The sequence below is a fragment of the Balaenoptera musculus genome, chromosome 14, assembly GCF_009873245.2.
Source record: "Balaenoptera musculus isolate JJ_BM4_2016_0621 chromosome 14, mBalMus1.pri.v3, whole genome shotgun sequence".
Lineage (NCBI taxonomy): Eukaryota > Metazoa > Chordata > Mammalia > Artiodactyla > Balaenopteridae > Balaenoptera > Balaenoptera musculus.
This window is the reverse complement of record NC_045798.1, coordinates 60,319,448-60,342,994: the sequence shown is the minus strand read 5'-3', so window position 1 is coordinate 60,342,994 and position 23,547 is coordinate 60,319,448.

Here is a 23,547-nt window from a genome sequence, read left to right as displayed (position 1 = left end):
CTTCTCCCTTTTTCTCTTGATGAGTCTGGCTAATGGTTTATCAATTTTGTTTATCTTCTCAAAGAACCAGCTTTTAGTTTTATTGATTTTTGTTATTGTTTCCTTCATTTCCTTTTCATTTATTTCTGACCTGATCTTTATGATTTCTTTCCTTCTGCTAGCTTTGGGGTTTTTTGTTCTTCTTTCTCTAATTGCTTTAGGTGCAAGGTTAGGTTGTTTATTCGAGATGTTTCCTGTTTCTTGAGGTAGGCTTGTATTGCTATAAACTTCCCTCTTAGCACTGCTTTTGCTGCGTCCCATAGGTTTTGGGTCGTCGTATCTCCATTGTCATTTGTTTCTAGGTATTTTTTGATTTACCCGTTGATTTCTTCAGTGATCACTTCGTTATTAAGTAGTGTATTGTGTAGCCTCCATGTGTTTGTATTTTTTACAGATCTTTTCCTGTAATTGATATCTAGTCTCATAGCGTTGTGGTCGGAAAAGATACTTGATACGATTTCAATTTTCTTAAATTTACCAAGGCTTGATTTGTGACCCAAGATATGATCTATCCTGGAGAATGTTCCATGCGCACTTGAGAAAAGTGTGTATTCTGTTGTTTTTGGGTGGAATGTCCTATAAATATCAATTAAGTCCATCTTGTTTAATGTATCATTTAAAGCTTGTGTTTCCTTATTTATTTTCATTTTGGATGATCTGTCCATTGGTGAAAGTGGGGTGTTAAAGTCCCCTACTATGATTGTGTTGCTGTCAATTTCCCCTTTATGGCTGTTAGTATCTGCCTTATGTATTGAGGTGCTCCTATGTTGGGTGCATAAATATTTACAATTGTTATACCTTCCTCTTGGATCGATCCCTTGATCATTATATAGTGTCCTTCTTTGTCTCTTATAATATTCTTTATTTTAAAGTCCATTTTGTCTGATATGAGAATTGCTACTTCAGCTTTCTTTTGATTTCCATTTGCATGGAATATCTTTTTCCATCCCCTCACTTTCAGTCTGTATGTGTCTCTAGGTCTGAAGTGGGTCTCTTGTAGACAGCATATATATGGGTCTTGTTTTTGTTTCCATTCAGCCAGTCTGTGTCTTTTGGTGGGAGCATTTAATCCATTTACATTCAAGGTAATTATCGATATGTATGTTCCTATTCCCATTTTCTTAAATATTTTGGGTTTGTTATTGTAGGTGTTTTCCTTCTCTTGTGTTTCTTGCCTAGAGAAGTTCCTTTAGCATTTGTTGTAAAGCTGGTTTGGTGGTGCTGAACTCTCTCAGCTTTTGCTTCTCTGTAAAGGTTTTAATTTCTCCATCACATCTGAATGTGCAAAAGCTTTTAAGTTTCATTAGGTCCCATTTGTTTATTTGTGTTTTTATTTCCATTTCTCTAGGAGCTAGGTCAAAAAGGATCTTGCTGCGATTTATGTCATAGAGTGTTCTGCCTATGTTTTCCTCTAAGAGTTTGATAGTGTCTGGCTTTACACCTAGGTCTTTAATCCATTTTGAGTTTATTTTTGTGTATGGTGTCAGGGAGTGTTCTAATTTCATACCTTTACATGTACCTGTCCAATTTTCCCAGCACTACTTACTGAAGAGCCTGTCTTTTCTCCACTGTATATGCTTGCCTCCTTTATTGAAGATAAGGTGGCCATATGTGCGTGGGTTTATCTCTGGGCTTTCTATCCTGTTCCATTGATCTATATTTCTGTTTTTGTGCCAGTACCAAACTGTCTTGATTACTGTAGCTTTGTAATATAGTCTGAAGTCAGAGAGCCTGATTACTCCAGCTCCATTTTTCTTTCTCAAGATTACTTTGGCTATTCAGGGTCTTTTGTGTCTCCATACAAATTGTGAAATTTTTTGTTCTAGTTCTGTGAAAAATGCCTGTGGTAGTTTGATAGGGATTGCATTGAATCTGTAGATTGCTTTGGGTAGTAGAGTCATTTTCACAATGTTGATTCTTCCAATCCAGGAACATGGTATAGCTCTCCATCTATTTGTATCATCTTTAATTTCTTTCATAAGTGTCCTATAATTTTCTGCATACAGGTTTTTTGTCTCCTTAGGTAGGTTTATTCCTAGATATTTTATTCTTTTTGTTGCAATGGTAAACGGGAGTGTTTTCTTAATTTCACTTTCAGATTTTTCATCATTAGTATATAGGAATGCAAGAGATTTCTGTGCATTAATTTTGTATCCTGCTACTTTACCAAATTCATTGATTAGCTCTAGGAGTTTTCTGGTAGCATCTTTAGGATTCTCTGTGTATAGTATCATGTCATCTGCAAACAGTGACAGCTTTACTTCTTCTTTTCCAATTTGGATTCCTTTTATTTCTTTTTCTTCTCTGATTGCTGTGGCTAACACTTCCAAAACTATGTTGAATAATAGTGGTGAGAGTGGGCAACCTTCTCTTGTTCCTGATCTTAGTGGAAATGGTTTCAGTTTTTCACCATTGAGGACGATGTTGGCTGTGGGTTTGTCATATATGGCCTTTATTATGTTGAGGAAAGTTCCCTCTATGCCTACTTTCTGCAGGGCTTTTATCATAAATGGGTGTTGAATTTTGTCAAAAGCTTTCTCTGCATCTATTGAGATGATCATATGGTTTTTCTCCTTCAGTTTGTTAATATGATGTATCACGTTGATTGGTTTGTGTATATCGAAGAATCCTTGCATTCCTGGAAGAAACCCCACTTGATCATGGTGTATAATCCTTTTAATGTGCTGTTGGATTCTGTTTGCGAGTATTTTGTTGAGGATTTTTGCATCTATGTTCATCAGTGATATTGGCCTGTAGTTTTCTTTCTTTGTGACATATTTGTCTGGTTTTGGTATCAGGGTGATGCTGGCCTCATAGAATGAGTCGGGGAGTGTTCCTCCCTCTGCAATATTTTGGAAGAGTTTGAGAAGGATAGGTGTTAGCTCTTCTCTAAGTGTTTGATAGAATTCGCCAGTGAAGCCATCTGGTCCTGGGCTTTTGTTTGCTGGAAGATTTTTAATCACAGTTTCAATTTCAGTGCTTGTGATTGGTCTGTTCATATTTTCTATTTCTTCCTGGTTCAGTGTCGGTAGGTTGTGCATTTCTAAGAATCTGTCCATTTCTTCCAAGTTGTCCATTTTATTGGCATAGAGTTGCTTGTAGTAATCTCTCATGATCGTTTGTATTTCTGCAGTGTCAGTGGTTACTTCTCCTTTTTCATTTCTAATTCTATTGATTTGCGTCTTCTCCCTTTTTCTCTTGATGAGTCTGGCTAATTGTTTATCAATTTTTTTTATCTTCTTGAAGAACCAGCTTTTAGTTTCATTGATTTTTGCTATTTTTTCCTTCATTTCTTTTTCATTTATTTCTGATCTGATCTTTATGATTTCTTTCCTTCTGCTAGCTTTGGGATTGTTTTTTTTTTGCCCTTCTTTCTCTAATTGCTTTAGGTGCAAGGTTAGGTTGTTTATTCGAGATGTTTCCTGTTTCTTGAGGTAGGCTTGTATTGCTATAAACTTCCCTCTTAGCACTGCTTTTGCTGCGTCCCATAGGTTTTGGTTCGTCGTGTCTCCATTGTCATTTGTTTCTAGATATTTTTTGATTTCCCCTTTGATTTCGTCAGTGATCACTTCGTTATTAAGTAGTGTATTGTGTAGCCTCCATGTGTTTGTATTTTTTACAGATATTTTCCTGTAATTGATATCTAGTCTCATAGTGTTGTGGTCTTAAAAGATACTTGATATGATTTCAATTTTCTTAAATTGACCAAGGCTTGATCTGTGCCCCAAGATATGATCTATCCTGGAGAATGTTCCATGCGCACTTGAGAAAAGTGTGTATTCTGTTGTTTTTGGGTGGAATGTCCTATAAATATCAATTAAGTCCATCTTGTTTAATGTATCATTTAAAGCTTGTGTTTCCTTATTTATTTTCATTTTGGATGATCTGTCCATTGGTGAAAGTGGGGTGTTAAAGTCCCCTACTATGATTGTGTTGCTGTCAATTTCCCCTTTATGGCTGTTAGTATCTGCCTTATGTATTGAGGTGCTCCTATGTTGGGTGCATAAATATTTACAATTGTTATACCTTCCTCTTGGATCGATCCCTTGATCATTATATAGTGTCCTTCTTTGTCTCTTATAATATTCTTTATTTTAAAGTCTATTTTGTCTGATATGAGAATTGCTACTCCAGCTTTCTTTTGATTTCCATTTGCATGGAATATCTTTTTCCATCCCCTCACTTTCAGTCTGTATGTGTCTCTAGGTCTGAAGTGGGTCTCTTGTAGACAGCATATATATGGGTCTTGTTTTTGTTTCCATTCAGCCAGTCTGTGTCTTTTGGTGGGAGCATTTAATCCATTTACATTCAAGGTACTTATTGATATGTATGTTCCTACTCCCATTTTCTTAAATATTTTGGGTTTGTTATTGTAGGTGTTTTACTTCTCTTGTGTTTCTTGCCTAGAGAAGTTCGTTTAGCATTTGTTGTAAAGCTGGTTTGGTGGTGCTGAACTCTCTCAGCTTTTGCTTGTCTGTAAAGGTTTTAATTTCTCCATCAAATCTGAATGAGATCCTTGCTGGGTAGAGTAACCTTGGTTGTAGGTTTTTCTCCTTCATCACTTTAAGTATATCCTGCCACTCTCTTCTGGCTTGCAGAGTTTCTGCTGAAAGATCAGCTGTTAACCTTATGGGGATTGCCTTGTGTGTTATTTGTTGTTTTTCCCTTGCTGCTTTTAATATCTTTTCTTTATATTTAATTTTTGATAGTTTGATTAATATGTGTCTTGGCGCATTTCTCCTTGGATTTATCCTGTATGGGACTCTCTGTGCTTCCAGGACTTGATTAGCTATTTCCTTTCCCATATTAGGGAAGTTTTCAACTATAATCTCTTCAAATATTTTCTCAGTCCCTTTCTTTTTCTCTTCTTCTTCTGGGACCCCTATAATTCGAATGTTCATGCATTTAATGTTGTCCCAGTGGTCTCTGAGACTGTCCTCAGTTCTTTTCATTCTTTTTTCTTTATTCTGCTCTGCAGTAGTTATTTCCACTATTTTATCTTCCAGGTCACTTATCCGTTCTTCTGCCTCAGTTATTCTGCTATTGATCCCGTCTAGAGTATTTTTAATTTCATTTATTGTGTTTTTCATCATTGCTTTGTTCCTCTTTAGTTCTTCTACGTCCTTGTTAAATGTTTCTTGCATTTTGTCTATTCTATTTCCAAGATTTTGGATCATCTTTACTATCATTTTTCTGAATTTTTTTCAGGTAGACTGCCTGTTTCCTCTTCATTTGTTAGGTCTGGTGTGTTTTGACCCTGCTCCTTCACCTGCTGTGTGTTTTTTTGTCTTCTCATTTTGCTTATCTTACTGTGTTTGGGGTCTCCTTTTCACAGGCTGCAGGTTCGTAGTTCCCGTTGTTTTTGGTATGTGTCCCCAGTGGCTAAGGTTGGTTCAGTGGGTTGTGTAGGCTTCCTGGTGGATGGGACTAGTGCCTGTGTTCTGGTGGATGAGGTTGGATCTTGTCTTTCTGGTGGACACGTCCACGTCTGGTGGTGTGTTTAGGGGTGTCTGTGGCCTTATTATGATTTTAGGCAGCCTCTCTGCTAATGGATGGAGCTGTGTTCCTGTCTTGCTAGTTGTTTGGCATAGGGTGTCCAGCACTGTAGCTTGCTGGTCGTTGAGTGAAAGTGGGTGTTGATGTTGAGATGGAGATCTCTGAGAGATTTTCGCCATTTGGTATTATGTGGAGCTGGGAGGTTTCTTGTGGACCAGTGTCCTAAGTTGGCTCTCCCACCTCAGAGGCACAGCCCTGATGCCTGGCTGGAGCACCAAGAGCCTTTCTTCCACACGACTCAGAATAAAAAGGAGAAAAAAATAGAAAGAAAGAAAGAAAGAGGATAAAATAAAATAAAATAAAGCTATTATAATAAAAAATAAGAAAAAAATTATTAAGAATAAATGTATTCAGAATTTTTTTTTAATTTTTAAAAATAGATTTATTAATTTTTCATGATAAAAATAAGAAAAAAATTATTAAGAAAAAAATTTATTTAGAAAAAAAATTAATTTTTTAAAATAAAAAATATGAAAAAACTTATTAAATTTTTTTTAATTTCTAAAAATAGAAAATAAGGAAAAAATTATTAAGAAAACATTTATTAGGAAAAAAAATTTTTTAAGTAAAAAAAACAAAAAAACATAAATGGACGCACCTAACCCTAGGACCAATGGTGAAAGCAAAGCTATACAGACAAAATCTCACCCAAAAGCATACACATATACACTCACAAAAAAAGGAAAAGGGGAAAAATTAATATATCCTGCTCCCAAAGACCACCTGTTGAATTTGGGATGATTCGTTGTCTATTCAGGTATCCAACAGATACCGGTACATCAAGTTGTTTGTGGAGCTTTAATCCGCTGCTTGTGAGGTTGCTGGGAGAGATTTCCCTTTCTCTTCTTTGTTCGTACAGCTCCCGGGGTTCAGCTTTGGATTTGGACCCGCCTCTGCGTGTAGGTCGCCTGAGGGCGTCTGTTCCCCACCCAGACAGAACGGGGTTAAAGGAGCAGCTGCTTTGGGGGCTGTGGCTCACCCAGGCCTGGGGGAGAGAAGGTTACTGAGGAGGCGGGGCGAGCCTGCAGTGGCAGAGACTGGAGTGACGTTGCAGCAGCCTGAGGCGCGCCGTGCGTTCTCCTGGGGAAGTTGTCCCTGGATCATGGGAGCCTGGTCGTGGCGAGCTGCACCGGCTCCCGGGAGGGGCAGTGTGGAGAGTGACCTGTGCTCGCACACAGGTTTCTTGGTGGCGGCAGCAGCAGCCTTAGCGTCTCCTGACCATCTCTGGGGTCCACGCTGATAACCGCGGCTCGCGCCTGTCTCTGAGTTCCGCGCTGTTAGCTGAGGCTCGCGCCCGCCTCTGGGGTCTGCGCTGATAGCCGTGGCTCACGCCCGTCTCTGGAGTTCATTTAGGCGGCGCTCTGAATCCCCTCTCCTTGCGCGCCACGAAACAAAGAGGCAAGAAATAGTCTCTTGCCTCTTTGGCAGCTGCAGACTTTTTCCCGGACTCCCTCCTGGCTAGCATCGAAGCCCGAGCCTCAGCTCCCAGCCCCTGCCCGCCCCGGCGGGAGAGCAGACAAGCCTCTCGGGCTGGTGAGTGCTACTCAGCACTGATCCTCCGTGCAGGAATCTCTCCACTTTGCCCTCCGCACCCCTGTGGCTGCACTCTCCTCCGTGGCTCCGAAGCTTCCCCCCTCTGCCACCCGCAGTCTCTGCCCATGAAGGGGCTTCCTAGTGTGTGGAAACCTTTCCTCTTTCACAGCTCCCTCCCACTGGTGCAGGTCCTGTCCCTATTCTTTTGTCTCTGTTATTTCTTTTTTCTTTTGCCCTACTCAAGTACGTGGGGATTTTCTTGCCTTTTGGGAGGTCTTATGTCTTCTGCCAGCATTCAGTGGGTGTTCTGTAGGAGCAGTTCCACGTGTAGATGTATTTCTACTGTATCTGTGGGAATGAAGGTGATCTCCGCGTATTACTCTTCCGCCATCTTGCCCCCCCTCCTCATTGTTAATAGGAAAGAGAGATAAACCAATGTCAAAAAGTTAGGTTTTTACCAAAAGCCTTAAGAAAGGAAAAGGAAGATGAGGTGAATAAATTTAGATATCACAAGAGCTCTCTGTGACTTGTTGTTGTAAGGAGAGAGAGACAGCTGAAGCAATGCACAGGAGGTGGCAGAGGAAACCTGGGAGGGCTGGCATTAGGGCCCATAGTGGAATTCGAGGAACAGGAGGGGTCCGCTCTCCAGTAGTAAAACCAAAAGATGTTAAGGATCAGACAGACAAATATGCCTCATGTCTTCATGTCTTATTTATTTGCAACAAATAAACAATTATATGTACCTCTTTGAAGTTGTAGGGCAATCATGAAAAACTAATGAGCCAAGAGATGATAGTTAGAAATTTATAGTTCTGTCCACTATTCTTTTTAAAATACATTAAAAAGCAGTGACATTTTCCTATTTAATTTTTTTTTCTATGCTGTTTTATTATTTTGTTTTGGCAAAGGTAGCTGATATTTATAATGGTTTTCAATAAGTTAACCATACATACTGCCTCTCTTAATCCTATTCCCCACAGAAGATTTTAAGTTCTTCAATGTCAAATTTTCCTGCCATGGTGGCTGACAGAAATCTGACCTCTAGAGTTGGGGAGAGTCTCTTTCAAATCTAGTTCCAAGTGGTATCTTATAAGGGAATAGAGTAAAATAAGACTGGAAAAATAGGCTGAGCAAGTCGATGTGCCAATTTCATGTTCTTACCCTTTAACATATAATTAGACCTGGCAGGCATATGGCAAATGCTCTCTCAGTGTACTCTGCACACAATGCTCAAAACCGTTTCCAAACGGTGATTTCTGGTCCCTCCTTTCAGGCCCACTAGTTATCCATGTTCTGTGAGTGTGCTGTGTAATTCTGACCCCTAGTGGCTAAGGAGGATACATCTAGACACACTTCAGTTAACATGTTCACAAATCGCCATGTACCAAACAGCTAACTTTACTTTTTTTCATTTTAATTTTCTCATCTAAATCTGACTGGAATTCAACCTCCCCCCACTGGTTCATGATGTGGTGTGTATTTTAATCCACCTCTCATAAAATAGACAACCATGAAATCAAAACTGCCTCTTTTCCCAGTTGATACTGAATGAGATGTAAGTTTAAGGCAAGGGAGAATGTTTTAATTTTTATACCCAATCGGGAGTCATCCCTGACTATAGGAAACTGACAATAAACTGTGTTATAACACAAAAGTCCAACTTGTGTCAAACATATTTCCCAGAACTTTCCAATATGAACTCAGAGACAACTATTGTTTTCACTAGATCCACTCCTGATAGGTATATTTTGTACCTTGAAGCCTTCTATCAAAATCCAAATATTTCACCTGGGTTACATTACCGATCATTAAGTACCAATTAACACTAATAACACCGTTAGCTAGTTATGTGATAGATAAAACTAATTAAGTCAGAGACAGAAGAAATGCACATAGAAGTGAGTCATTTTGAAAGAAGAATATTCATGAAGGCATAATCTGGAGCATGTAGTATAATAGAATGCCTAAGATTTAGACATCATTATAGATGTCAAGTGTATTCACAAACAAAAAAATGTTTACCACATTCAATCTTTACAAATTTCTTGTGAAAAAATTGAGGATTTTCACCCCATTTTGCAGTTATATAAACTACGGCACAGAGAGGTTACCGGTCTTATGTAAAGTTACAGAGCTAGCTTATGGTAGAGATGAAGATCATGTGCATGTTTTCTGATGATAAGCCTACCACCTTTTTATGCTTGACATACGGGAAGGGATACTTCTGTGGGGTTTCTTGGCAGTCACCTTAATTTCAGGAAGGTATTGAGCAGCTGGTTTGGGGGGGTATAAGAGGCAGGAGACTGGAATGTGAAATGAGGAAAAATGAAATGAACTGAATTATTTTATCACTATTTAATAGTTAGAGAGCCAACTGGATCACACAAAACTCAAAAACAAACGTGGAGTTTTCTGGGGAATTGAGACTGTATTACTAATTAATACAGTAAGGAACAAGGAGTGGAATTTTAATCTCTCTTGAGATTTTGTCATCATCAATAGGTCTTTGAGTCCTTTATTATTTTAGGCACTGTGTTAGATAATAAAAGTGATAATGCTTAGTACTCTTTTATTGCAACCTCAGTATCTGCTTTAAATAACTTATGCCATGTAATCTTATGGTCAACCATGAGGTAACTATTATTATCCCCTTTCCATAAATGAAAAGCCTGAGGCTTGGAAATGTCAAGCAAATTGTCCAAGATCTTAAACTTATAAATAGCACAGGTCACTCTAAGCCCCATACCACATGCTGTAAATATATATGTAAATACTGTAAAGACAAATACATGAAGAAGATAGGGTGTCCCTGACTCCTTCTAGGGGCTTTTAGAACATACATATGAAGTACAAACGAGTCCAAATACCACTGCAAGCTCAAGATGAAGAAATACCACTCAGAAATAAAGTAGATGAAAGATGAAAATAAAGGAGATCAAAACACAGTAATCTTGAATTTCAATGTCTAATATGACTGGACCATTAAAAAGCAAATTATGTAAAAAGAAACATTTTATTATGTCAGATTGAGCACTGAGATAAATTATTTTGGGTTAACTTTTTAAAGGAATGGTGCAAAGAGAATATCTAAGTGTTATTTACCATGAATATGAGATATGTGGAGGATTTCTTGACTCTGATTTTACCATATAGGGGAGTTCTGCTATAGAAAAGTAACTGGGACAGAAAGTGTTTGTCTATGACCACTCTGATGGATAGGACATGGGAAAAGAATGTTATAATCATCTGTCTGAGGAGAAAAGAGTAGGAATAGTTGATGTGGAGAATAAAGAAAAAAGAGGGAAAGAATCCACTGTGATCACTTTTCATCAGTTTAAGCAACTGGGTGTGGCAACAATTAAACAAACAAACAAAAAAACAGAAAGTAAAGTAATCAACAATTTCTAAATCATGCTAATTGAATATTAACTTTTTACTTGGAATTCTGCTGAGTCTTAAGGATCTAGGAGTGAAATTAGCAAGATTTTCTATCCTTGATCAGGTCAGTAGCACATTTGACATACTGTTTTTGAAGAAAGTTCTTGGTTTCTTTATGTATTTGAATGTGGCCATATTAATTGTTCTCTGAATTAGGAATATTTAACTCTAATAAGATTAGAGCATTAGGAAACTCTTAAATTCCATTTACAGATTTATAATTATGTATCCCCTCAACGGATTCGTTCCCAAGCAGCTCTAAAACTCAAAGATGAAATCAAAATTACATATTTAAATTACTTTAACATCTTGAACTTCATATTCATGATTCATGTTGAATATGCTTCTTGACTACTTGAATCCTTTATCTCTTCTTTTGTTAACTAGAACAAGTTACTCCAGCAGGGTCTTTGTAAAGAATGAGTGACATAAACATGTGAAGAAAACCTAGTGCTCAAATGCTACTTGACTGTTGTCTATTCTGTATGCCCCTTATAGTCTACTGTGCAGGCTCCTAAACTATGCATTCTGTTTGTCCCACACTTAAAAGCTTCTGAATAATATAGGTTTTTTGTATTTATCTGTTTGTTGTTATTGCATGTGGGTTTTTATAATTTTTTGACATACCTATTTTTCACCTTTTTTATTTGTTCACCCTCCCCTTTCTGTTTAATTAGCCTCTTCTAATCTTCTGAAAATTTAAGAAACAAGTTACACACTTGTTAGAACTACCTTTGAAATAATGAGCACTTATACTTTGAAAGAAGGCTTGAGTGCATCTGTGGACCTCAATGGGTGAGTTGAAGCAAACCTATTCTTGCCACTAATAAAAATTTTACCTAATCTTTATTAAGCTTCTCCCTTGTGCCATAACTGTGTTAGATACATATTATTTTATTTTATCTTATTATTTTATTATTTTTTGCATGTTTCTGGAGGGCAGGAATTATCCTGTAAACCTCTGTCTCCTATGTGCCAAGCAAAGTTGTTTTCCATAAACATTCTTCAAATACACAAATGAATAAAAGTTTGAACTCCAGAATAGGAAGCCTCTCCTGCTACTGGTTGGGCATCTTTTCCAAAATAATATCATTGATTATCTCAACTGTGAGTAGCTTTATCGTGCTCCCCTCTGACCCACACACAGTTGTGCTTGTACCAACTCAGCAATAAAAATATAACAAGATACAATAAAATAAAATTCTGTGTGAAAGCTATTTACATAGTGTATCAATCTCTTTCTTTATTTGCCTCCTGCAGATACTCTGACATTACCTATGCAGCCTTTTGTGCTATCAGTGTAAAGGTGGAAACCCACTAACTCATTAGACTGAATTTCATTGTGAAACCAATGATCAGCAACATTAACAGAAATTAAGGCAGAAGCTGTGAAGAAACATGACACACTAATTCTGCAATCTGAAAAAACACTCTTAGTATGCTAGAATAATCCTAGCAACTCCATGCTTCAACTTTGTTTATGTCAGGAATAAATGCCAGATCAGACTAGAGGCAGAGATGAAGATGAATGTAAAGAAGTCCTTTTCTTCAAAGAGAAGCCCCTTCTAATTTTATGATGATGTCTTTAGGGTATGAAACATGGGTATCAAATGTGTGTAATTTTCTTCCATTGTACTTTGAATGTGGTGAGTAATGTAACCTGAAATCTCTGATGTAGAGGTAACAAGGATCAAAGATTTTTAGATGGCACATAATCCAACTGAATGCACATGTACTGGACCCTTTCTATGTATGTATATGTACAGGACTTCTACCACATTCCTAGAGGTATTTCAAACTCTGTAGCTTTTAACTGACAATCTCCACAGATAAGACTAATACAAATAAAAATTTTCTAGGCATTATGTGTAAAGTATAATGTAAATTATAAGTTGCCAGAGTAAACTGTCAAAAGATAATATAGATAATAAGCAACATGACTTGTCAAAAATAAGTAAGACTTTGAATTATTAGGGAAAGTTTCAGGAAAGAATTCAGAAATTGAGATTTTAAAACTGAAATGGAAGTTAGAAATCAGCCAGATAAAGGCTTTAAACATTTTCTAATACATTTAAATTTATCTTTAGATAAACTCTTAAGCAGAAACTTAACATGTAACTGTTACAAAGTGGGTGAAGTTAGGGGAAAGGGTATGATTCTCAGTGCCCCACAATCACCTACTCCGCCCGACCCTCATGGCATTCTTAGTACAACCCTCTGCAGCATCAGAGTTTTCCTCAGTTCAGTTTTAAGATCCCTGAAAATAAAAACTGGAAATGCCTCAGTTACTACTAACATTAAATATGGCCCAAATAACTTTACAAGAGTAGTAGTATTTCTCCCTTATAAATAAGCCTGGAACATTGCTGGAATTGATTCAGATGTTCAACAATTCCATCAACAATGCAAGGTTTTTGTTTTATTTTTGCAATTGTTAACGTATTAGGAACTTTTTCTTGCCTGACCATCAACATATGGCTGCTGCATCTCTGGGTATAACAACTGTTTTGAGGACAAGAAAAGGGGAAAGTAGTAATGCCATACACATGTGTCTTTTTCTCTCTGCCACAACAAAAAAGCAAAAATATGTACAGAACAACCAGTAGATGCTTTCTTATACCTCATTGGCTATAATTGTGTCACATGACCATCCCTATCTACCAAGTCATCTGGGAAAGTAAGTTATCTCAGCTAGTACTGTGTATCTTATAGCCCTGGACAAAAGTGGGATTCTATTTGCCAGGAAGCAGGGGTATCAGTCAATCAGCTGAGAGTGTCTGCCACTCTATATCTAGCCACAAATCTTCATTCTATAACTGGGAACACCTATGTTCTTTGGCTTGGTTAACATCACCAGTAAATTGATTGTGGAGCTTGTGTCCACATTCTCAAACTGGACCTTGATAAATGAATCAAATTTAGAAAAGTAGAGAGATGGGGAGAGAACATTTCAAGTGGAAGATCAGTGGGTCAAATGAATGCAACTGTACTTTGTGTACTTGATGCCTTCATATCTAATAACTTACTTTCATCTTTAGACCTCATTTAAAAAGCATTCAACGTTTTTGAATTCCACTCATATGTGAATATGTCATCAATATTTTCTAGTTTTAAATATCTTACTATACGAAAACCCTTTTCTCTTCATTCCTAATTACTTAACTAAGTTTTTTTTTTCCCTTTGATGGTGATTGTATGAATTTATTTACTGGAATTACTAAGATTAACTAAATTAGAGAATTCCTTATCAGCCTTTGACTTTCTAAACTCAAATTCCAGCTCTGCATTCTACTGCGTATATAAGACTGAGTTAAGTTACCTAACACTTTTGTGACTCAATTTCATCCTGTATCAGATAAGGGTAATCATAGTGCCTCCCTCATAGGGTTGGTAAGAGTTATACCTCATTAACTGCAGGTCTGCCCTTGGACCAGTGGCAAAGACAGGCACACGCTGTGTACTCACAGAATGTTGGTTATTATTACTGGGTGGTGAGCTTCTGATGTGCTGGAATGCGCTCTTCTTAAGTCTTTTGACAGAAAGTATCGCTCTTGACATAATACTTTACATGGGGAAACTCTGAACTTAGGGACATTTACCTTTAATACAATTATATCTAATCCTTTTGCCTCTTTCCTTCTCAGACAGCTAGCTTCCTTTCCTGTTTCATTTTCCCTTAGTTGAAAAAATCCATATGATGAACAATAAGATAATTTCACTGTCTTATTGGAACACCTCATCCTTATTTCAAAAGGAAGTTGCAGGAAGTGGAATAGTCTTAGAAAAGAGAGGGATTAACAGCAGTGGAATTTCAGGCAACAGAAAACTACTACATAAGAGTAGCTTTCCTAGTGTCTCCCAGTTCCCATTATTTAGATAATTTTGTGCTAACTACATATGTAAGTGTCTTCCTGGTCACCTCTTGAAATGTTTGAAAATGCCTATCATAAAAAATGGAGTGAGAGTAAACAGAACTAAGTAATTGCATAAAACAGGCTGGTTTGGTAAATACTTATTAGCCTGATATTTGTAAACAAAAAAAATGGCTGCTGGTTTCCAAAAATTGGAATTCCTGCCTGTTAAACAGAAAATAGTCATTGTATATTTCCCTTAAAGGTCAGACCCTTCAAAACTCCTGGTTTCCTTGACTTAGCTATAAATCATCAGGACTTCACGCACATGGAGGAGGTCAAGGTAAGAGGATTTGGAGCCTGCAGGCATCCCTTGAATAATAATGTATTCTGGCAAGGAAGATCTGATTTTGTTTTTCAATAAAAATTAAGTCATTGATCTGAACATTTTTGCTAAAAGATACTGACATCTTGGTAATGTTTCAACTTGATAAAGCTGAACAATCTTTCCCAGAATTCATTACCCTATATGTCCCGATTAAGGTAGGCCACAAGAGAAAGTCACACAAGATGAGCAGAACTGAACAGAAGCTTTGTCTATTGCTTGGAGGTGGGTGCAGTTCAGACCCTGTTGTAGCTCCCACATGCTTTTGCATTTCTATTGACTCACCTTGCTGGTGAGGGCAGCAACAGGTCACGTGCCTCCTCTCACTCCTCTCACTCTTACTTCACCTTCTCCAACTTCTGGTCCTGGTGTGAGTGTAGCTCCACCAGAAAGCTGTCAGCTTTTTCTGCAGATCCCCATGGCAGATAAGTTGGAGACTTGGAAATGGGGAAAAGCCAACATGGGTTCTGGTAAGAGATATACATAATTTCCAGGTGTCCCTGCTTCATGTTCATTTTCTCTTCCTGACTGCCTGCTCTGTAACTTCAGGTTCAGTGTCAGATGCAAAAGCAGAAGAAAAAACTGAGCCAATGCTGCTTTACCAACTCTCATAGTTGAGTAAGTTTGAGTCTCTATAATAAGTATTTTATTCTAATCATTCTTTATGATTCATTTCTCAATTTGAACCTGCACTGAACGTTTTGACATATTTCTTTTCCAACACAGTACGTGTTGAGAATTTCTGTTTGCCACTTATTGAGAGATTTCCCTGGTCACTCCCACTTTTCTATAGATCATGCCTTTATTCTGCATTTACTCCTCATATAAAATTTTAGTGGCAGTGTATTTTTTCTAAGTGTTGATCTTCTGTGATTATGTAACCTCTTTTTTTCAGCTTACAATATCCCCACCGTCATCTCTCATATCTCTCATTCAGCTGATATATTTCATAGAAACGATAATATGGACTTCTCCCTCTCTCCAGAGGTTTCAAAAGAAAAAACTTCCTAGCCATCCGTCCTCTCTGAAGGAAGAGGTAAGGGATCCCTATTAATACAAGCAGATTTGACCTGGGGCTGAGATGATCCTGTCATCTGAAAATATTTAATGCCCAGACTCATAGTTTCTGAACACTGTGAGGACTTAAAGCAACTGCTGAAGATCATGGACCAAATTCTTTTGAGTACTTTATTATACATTATTTACTGTGTTATAGAAGTTCTGGAATGTTTTGACTACATACACAGGTTTCCAAATCCAAGTAAGGAAAGAGGAATGGAAGAGAGCCAAGCTGTAAATGCAAGAACTATAGGATTCCAATGCCTTGGATGTGCAGCACTGGAGAAAAAATATGGTGAATTCCAGAGAAATGCAACTGCAGTCACTTTTATAGAATTCTTGCGGCTTAATGCTCAAGTCAGGATGCGTGTCAGGAAGAAATAGGGAGTACAGAGTAGGACTGGGAAATTGGGAAAATGTTAAGGCACAGAAAGGAAACTTAACCATTAATAGTTGGAGACTTCAAATCTCTTCACTATAAAAACCACATCATGTCCTGCCTGTACTTGTGAATATTATAACTTTCTTCTTCCTACCTGAATCTCAACTATTTTCCTCCTGGCATGTTTCCCCCTAATGGTGAGATTTCTAAGGACATTAAGATGAACTTTTTTCCATAAATATTTAGGGAGCATAGTCCGGGAGACTAACTTTCTTATCTAAAATGCCCAAGCATGAGTCCCTGCCAAAAAAATCCTCAAACAAAAATCTATTACTAGATTTTCCTTGCCTGGGCATGTGTGAAAATTGTAGGTTCACAGCTCCACAATTATCCATACAATTGATATTTTAAAAATACACATGAAACTTATCAATATTAATAAGAGGATAGAACATATGATCATTTCATTTGAGTGAACACCCTTTTATAACCATGAAGGATGGATTAGTAGAAATTTGCAAAAATTACTGTATGTCTTGATTTTCCATTAAACTGGAATTAAATGCCCAATGTAAATTATGTAAATTATAGAATGTTTACTCTGTGCCCTGCCCTGTTAAGTGCTCTAATGGGCCTTCTCATACAGACTCTAAACTGAAAATATTATTGAGAATATGAGAGAGACAAAAGCAAAATTAATGAAATAGAATATTTGAATGTCAAACTTTGTAGTGCTGACATAAAAATTTATTTAAGGTTCAGAAAGGAAAATTATTCATTACAATTTTTAATCATCTTTATGTCTTTCCTGTATCTTTCTTCCAGCTTCTTGCATTGTACACCTTCCCACTGGCATCCTTAATGTATATTTTTAAATGAAGAACAAAATATGCACAGATCCATTACCAATTAAGTATAACCACTGTCCTGTATTACACATACACACAAGCATATATATATGTATATATATATACATATATATGATAAAAATCACAAGAAAAATCCTGATCTCTGTTCATCTCCAATTAAGCCCAATTGTCCATGTTCTGTTGCATAGTCACCTCTTGGTAGAGTTGTTTGCTCTCACCTTCTCCATTTTCTAATCAGGCTTCCCCACTACTATCACTCCACCAAAATGACACTCCTTATTGCCAACAAATCCATCCATTTTACTATTTAAATGGATTTGTTTCAGGTGTTACTCTGTGATTTTAGCAGCATCCACTCATTTACAACATCTTTCTTTTTGAAACAGGTTCTTCCTTTGGTTCCTAGACTTCCCTGTATTTTTTTGGTTCATACTTCTCAGTCTCTTTGGCCTGATAGTTTAAATGTTACCTCAAGGTTCATTTTAACTATATTTTTTTCTTTGTATACTCTCTCTCTCTGTTATTCCATAAATGTCATGGCTTCAATTGACATCTACTTATGATTCATTCATAATTTATGATAAAGTTATTATCTTATATAATAATAATATCTTATAATAATAAGTTATCTTATAATATAATAATATTATCATACTTATGCTAAAGTTATTATCTTTAGATCAGATCTCAACTTTGAGCTACAGACCTGATAATCTAAGTGCCTAGTCAACACTTTCCAATTAGATGCTTACAGGTTCTAAAGGTTAATATTTCTAGAACTCACCTTCTCCCAACCCTCCAATTTGATGTTCTTCAGATATTCAATGATTCCATGTTAGCAAATACTACTATGGTGACTTTAAGGTTTATAGTGAATCATCCAGCAGCCTAGTCCACTCATTTCCTTCTTCGGTAACCATTTTAAACCTCTGACCACAGGAAGACAACACAGAAAACAAGCAAAGATAATTCTTTCTTGAGACTTACCAAATTAAAAGTGGCAGAGAGAAGCTCCTTATGCCTAATTGATTTTTTGATTTAAAGAGATGCCTGTACCTGAGTCTCTCATGATATAAAGAAAGACCATCTACCCAACAGGAAAAATCAAGCCAACAGTTTTAGAGAATCAGTGATAAGTGTTGAAAGGGAAAACATCTTATTGTGTTATAATATTGCCTTCCAAACAACCATAAATCTAATTCTACCTCTATTCTTCCAAACTTTTGGTTATTCAAGTCAATAAATTTCCTAATTCTAATTTTTTTTTTCTTATGCTGTTTTGAGATTCAAGTGTCTTTGACTGTAAGAGTCAACAAACACTACTACCACCACCCTTGCAATTGCTCTAAGCAGAAATTCAGGGGTCGCTTTTTACTATGGTTTCTCCCTCATCCTTCTTTAGCCATGAAACATAAATATTTCTAAAAAAAAAAAAAAAAAAAAAGGTCATGAAGAACCTAGGGGCACACAGACCTACTAGAGAATGGACTTGAGGATATGGAGAGGGGGAAGGGTAAGCTGTGACAAAGTGAGAGAGTGGCATGGACATATATACACTACCAAACGTAAAATAAATAGCTAGTGGGAAGCAGCCGCATAGCACAGGGAGATCAGCTCGGTGCTTTGTGACCCCCTAGAGGGGTGGGATAGGGAGGGTGGGAGGGAGGTAGACGCAAGAGGGAAAAGATATGGGAACATATATATATGTATAACTGATTCACTTTGTTATAAAGCAGAAACTAACACACCATTGTAAAGCAATTATACTCCAATAAAGATGTTAAAAAATAAATAAATAAATAAATAAATATTTCTCAAACTGACCCACTTTTATCAATTTCCCTGCCACCATCATAGTAAGAATTACAATCCTCTCTCAAGTTTTAGCTTTTCTTACTGAATCCTAACTTGTCACTCTCTAATTTGTTATTCACACAGTGAAATTTAAGAAAATATGCTTATGTCACTGCCTTGTTTAAAATCCTCCAATGGGTATTCATTGCTCCAAGAATAAGTATCTAGATTGTTTGTGGGATGTATCCACTGCCTACTTCATAGGCTCATTTCTAGCAGTTATTCCACTTGCTTTCTTGTTTCTGCCACATTGACATTCTTTCAATTTTTGAATATGGCATTTTTTTCTCCATCTTAGGGTTAAGGCAATGCTGTTACCTTTGGCTGTGATACTCCTCATTTAGGTATACATCTTTCAAAGGTCAGTTCCAACCGTACTTCTTCAAATAAAATTTCCCTGACTGGTTCTAAGCTTCTTATTATACAATTTCATTGCACTTATTTTACTTTTATTTACAGGGCAACTATAAAATAATTAATTAGGTAATGAGTCCTGGTTGATAACATTTGTCATTTCTCATAATGTAAATACCTTTAGGAGGATTGTGTTTGTCTTTTAAATGATGACTTCCCAAGGCCTAGTACATGGCATTATATTTTGGGGACATTTAATATTTTTTGAATAAATAATTGGATGGTGAGACTATAACGGGATTCAAAAAATGTTTAGAAAGACATTCACAAGAGCAGAGGTCACAGATTCCATTACTTTTGTATCATCTCTTCCTTTGTCTAGGACCTCTTTCTCAATCTTTTTTCACTCTTGAGTACTATAGTACATCTGCAACAATTAATAATTAAATAATCGAATTAACAAGGAGAAAGAAAAAAAGCACTATGATTTCAAAGTAGTAAACAAGCTTTTTGCTTTAATTCAATTGTTCAGAAATGGTTGTTCCCCTGAGCTCATACATTAAAAACAAAACTAACTTCTACTTCAAATATACCCCTCATTAGCCTACTTCAGTATTACAGAGAGAAATATTTTATTAGTAGTTGGAAGATGGCTGAATTCCAGGCTGGTTTTTCTACTATTATAAGATGATACTTTATTGAATAGCTGTATGTTAGATATATTTCACTGGGGCAGAAAGATAGAGGAAACTAGTAAACTGTGGTTTTACAGTCCTAATGTAGCAAACATATTTATATTCATTACAGTGGGCCTTGAAATCTATTGAGGATGAAGATATAAAATTGGAAGAGATAAGGCAAAAGGACAGCAGGAAAATCCTTCCCCTGCCTAGGGCAGTGAGCATAGGAGAGAAATGATCAGCACATGCATCTCCTTTAGTAAGTTGGATGCTGTGGATATTTCTTTTTCTAATGTTCCTAAACGGGATATATTTCCTTGAAAACCAAACACGGGTTAAGTTCATTTTGTTGCCAAAATGCAATGTTCATTTACTTGATGATTTATTTCTTCTTTCTCTTCAGAGGGCATTTGGCTTTTGTTTACAGGTGATAGACTACCTGTTTATTCAGTTTCTGCATACCCAGTTATATTTCCAAGTGAAGACTCCAAACAATTGTTTGGAAAAACTTTATCCTCAATTCCTCTGTGAGTTAATTTGTAACACTGAAATAAAAGCAAAGTTTCATCAAAACCAAGTACAACTATATATAAAGGCATGAGAAATAGTACCTTACATTGTGTGATTACTAGAATAGTTAAAAGTTTTCCTATATCAATATGGCATGTTGCAATTGTGATTATTGGGGTGTTTTTAATTGAAATAAAGCATTATTAATCAGGGAGGCAACTCCCCTTCATCCAGGTCCAGTGTCAGCTCCCATGTTTGTTTATTCAGGTCTCCTGCCCACTTTTTAATTGAGTTGTTTGTATTTTGTATATTGAGGTGTATGAGCTGTTTATATATTTCAGATATTAACCCCTTACTGGTCATATCATTTGCAAATATTTTCTCTCATTCAGTGGGTTGTGTTTTCATGTTGTTGATAATTTCCTTTGCTGTGCAAAATCTTTTAAGTTTAATTAGGTCTGCATTGTTTATTTTTACTTTTATTTTCTTTGCCTGAGGAGACAGACCCAAAATATTATTGCTACAATTTATTTCAGAGTGTTCTCCCTATGTTTTCATCTAGAATGTTATGGTTTCTGGTCTTACATTTAGATCTTTGATTTGTTTTGAGTTTATTTTTATATATGGTGTGAGAATATGTTCTAAATTCATTCTTTTACATGTAGCTCTCCAGTTTTCTCAGCACCACTTATTGAAGAGACTATCTTTTCTCCATGGTATATTCTTGCCTCCTTTATCATAGATTAATTTACCATAAGTACGTTGGTTTATTTCTGGGCTCTCTATTCTGTTCCATTGATCTGTGTGTTTTATTTTTGTGCCAGTACCATACTGTTTTGATTACTCTAGCTTTGTAGTATAGTCTGAAGTCAGGGAGCATGACACCTCTACCTTTGTTCTTTCTTCTCAAGATTGCGTTGGCAATTTGGGGATTTTTGTGGTTTCATGTAAATGTTAGGTATATTTGTTTTAGTTCTGGGAAAATGTCCTGGGTATTTTGATAGGGGTTGTATCAAATTTGTAGATTATTTTGGGTAGAATGGACATTTTAACTACATTAATTTTTCCAATCAATGCACATGAGCTATCTTTCTGTTGATTTGTATCATCTATATTTTCCTTCATCAGTGCCTTATTTATAAATTTATTTATTTTATTTATTTATTTTTGGCTGCATTTGGTTTTCATTGCTGTGTGTGGGCTTTCTCTAGTGATGAGCAGGAGCTACCCTTCATTGTGGTGTGTGGACTTCTCACTGTGGTGGCTTCTTGTTGCAGAGCACAGACTCGGGGCACACAGGTTCAGTAGTTGTGGCTTGTGTACTCTAGAGCACAAGCTCAGTTGTTGTGGTGCATGGGCTTAGTTGCTCCACGGCATGTGGGATCTTCACAGACCAGGGTTGGAACCCATGTCCCCTTCACTGGCAGGCAGATTCGTAACCACTGTCCCATCAGGGAAGCCCCCAGATGGACTTAATTGATATTTATAGGACATTCCATTCCAAAACAACAGAATACAGTATCTTCTCAAGTGCACGTGGAACATTCTCCAATATAGATCACATCTTGGGTCACAAATTAAGCCTAGGTAAATTTAAGAAAAATGAAATTGTATGAAGCAACTTTTCCAACAACAACATTATGAGACTGGATATCAATTACAGGAAAAAAATATAAAAAATACAAGCACATGGAGACTAAACAACACACTACTAAATAACCAATAACCAAGAGATTACTGAAGAAATCAAAATATACCGAGAAACAAATGATAATGAAAATATGATGACCCAAAACATATGGGGTGCAGCAAAAGAAGTTCTAAGAGGGAAGTTTATAGAAATAAAATCTTACCTCAAGAAACAAGAAAAATCTCAAATAAACCACCTAACCTTACACCTAAAGCAGTTAGATAAAGAAGAAGAACAACAACAAAAAAACCCAAAGTTAGCAGAAGGAAAGAAATCATAAAGAACAGATCAGAAATATATGAAAAAAGAATAAAGAAAACAATAACAAAGATCAATAAAACTAAAAGGTTGTTCTTAGAGAAGATAAAATTGATAAAATGTTAACTAGACTCATTAGGAAAAAAAGGGAGAAGACTCAAATCAACAGAATTAGAAACGAAAAAGGAGAAGTAACAACTGACAATGCAGAGATACAAAGGATCAGGAGAGACTACTACAAGAAATTATATACCAATAAAATGGACAACCTGGAAGAAATGGACCAATTCATAGAAAAGTACAACCTTCCAAGACTGAACCAGGAAAAAATAGAAAATATGAACAGATGAATCACAAGCACTGAAATTGAAACAGTGATTAAAATTCTTCAACAAACAAAAGCTGAGAGCTAGATGGCTTCACAGGCATTTTCTGTCAAACATTTAGAGAAGAGTTAACACTTAAGCTTCTCAAACTCTTCCAAAATATAGCAGAAGGAGGAATACTCCTGAACTCATTCTATGAGTTGACCATCACCCTGATACCAAAACCAGAAAAAGATGTCACAAAAAAAGAAAATTATAGGTCAATATCACTGATGAACAAAGATTCAAAAATCCTCAACAAAATACTAGCAAGCAGAATCCAACAGCCTATTAAAATGAACATATACCATGATCAAATGGGGTTTATCCCAGGAATGCAAGGATTGGATTCTTCAATGTATGAAAATCAATCAGTGTGATATACCATATTAACAAATTGAAGGATAAAATCCATATGATCATCTCAATAGATTGCAGACAAAGCTTTTGACAAAATTCAACACCAATTTATGATAAAAACTCTCCAGAAAGTGGACATAGAGGGAACCTACCTCAACATAATAAAGGACATATACGACAAACCCACAGCAAACATCTTTCTCAATAGTGGAAAACTTTAAGCATTTCCTCTAAGTCCAGGAACAAAACAAGGATGTACACTCTCACCACTATTATTCAACATAGTTTGAATAGGAAGTCCTAGCCATGGCAGTCAGAGGAGAAAAAGAAACAAAAGAAATCCATATTAGAAAAGAAGAAGAAA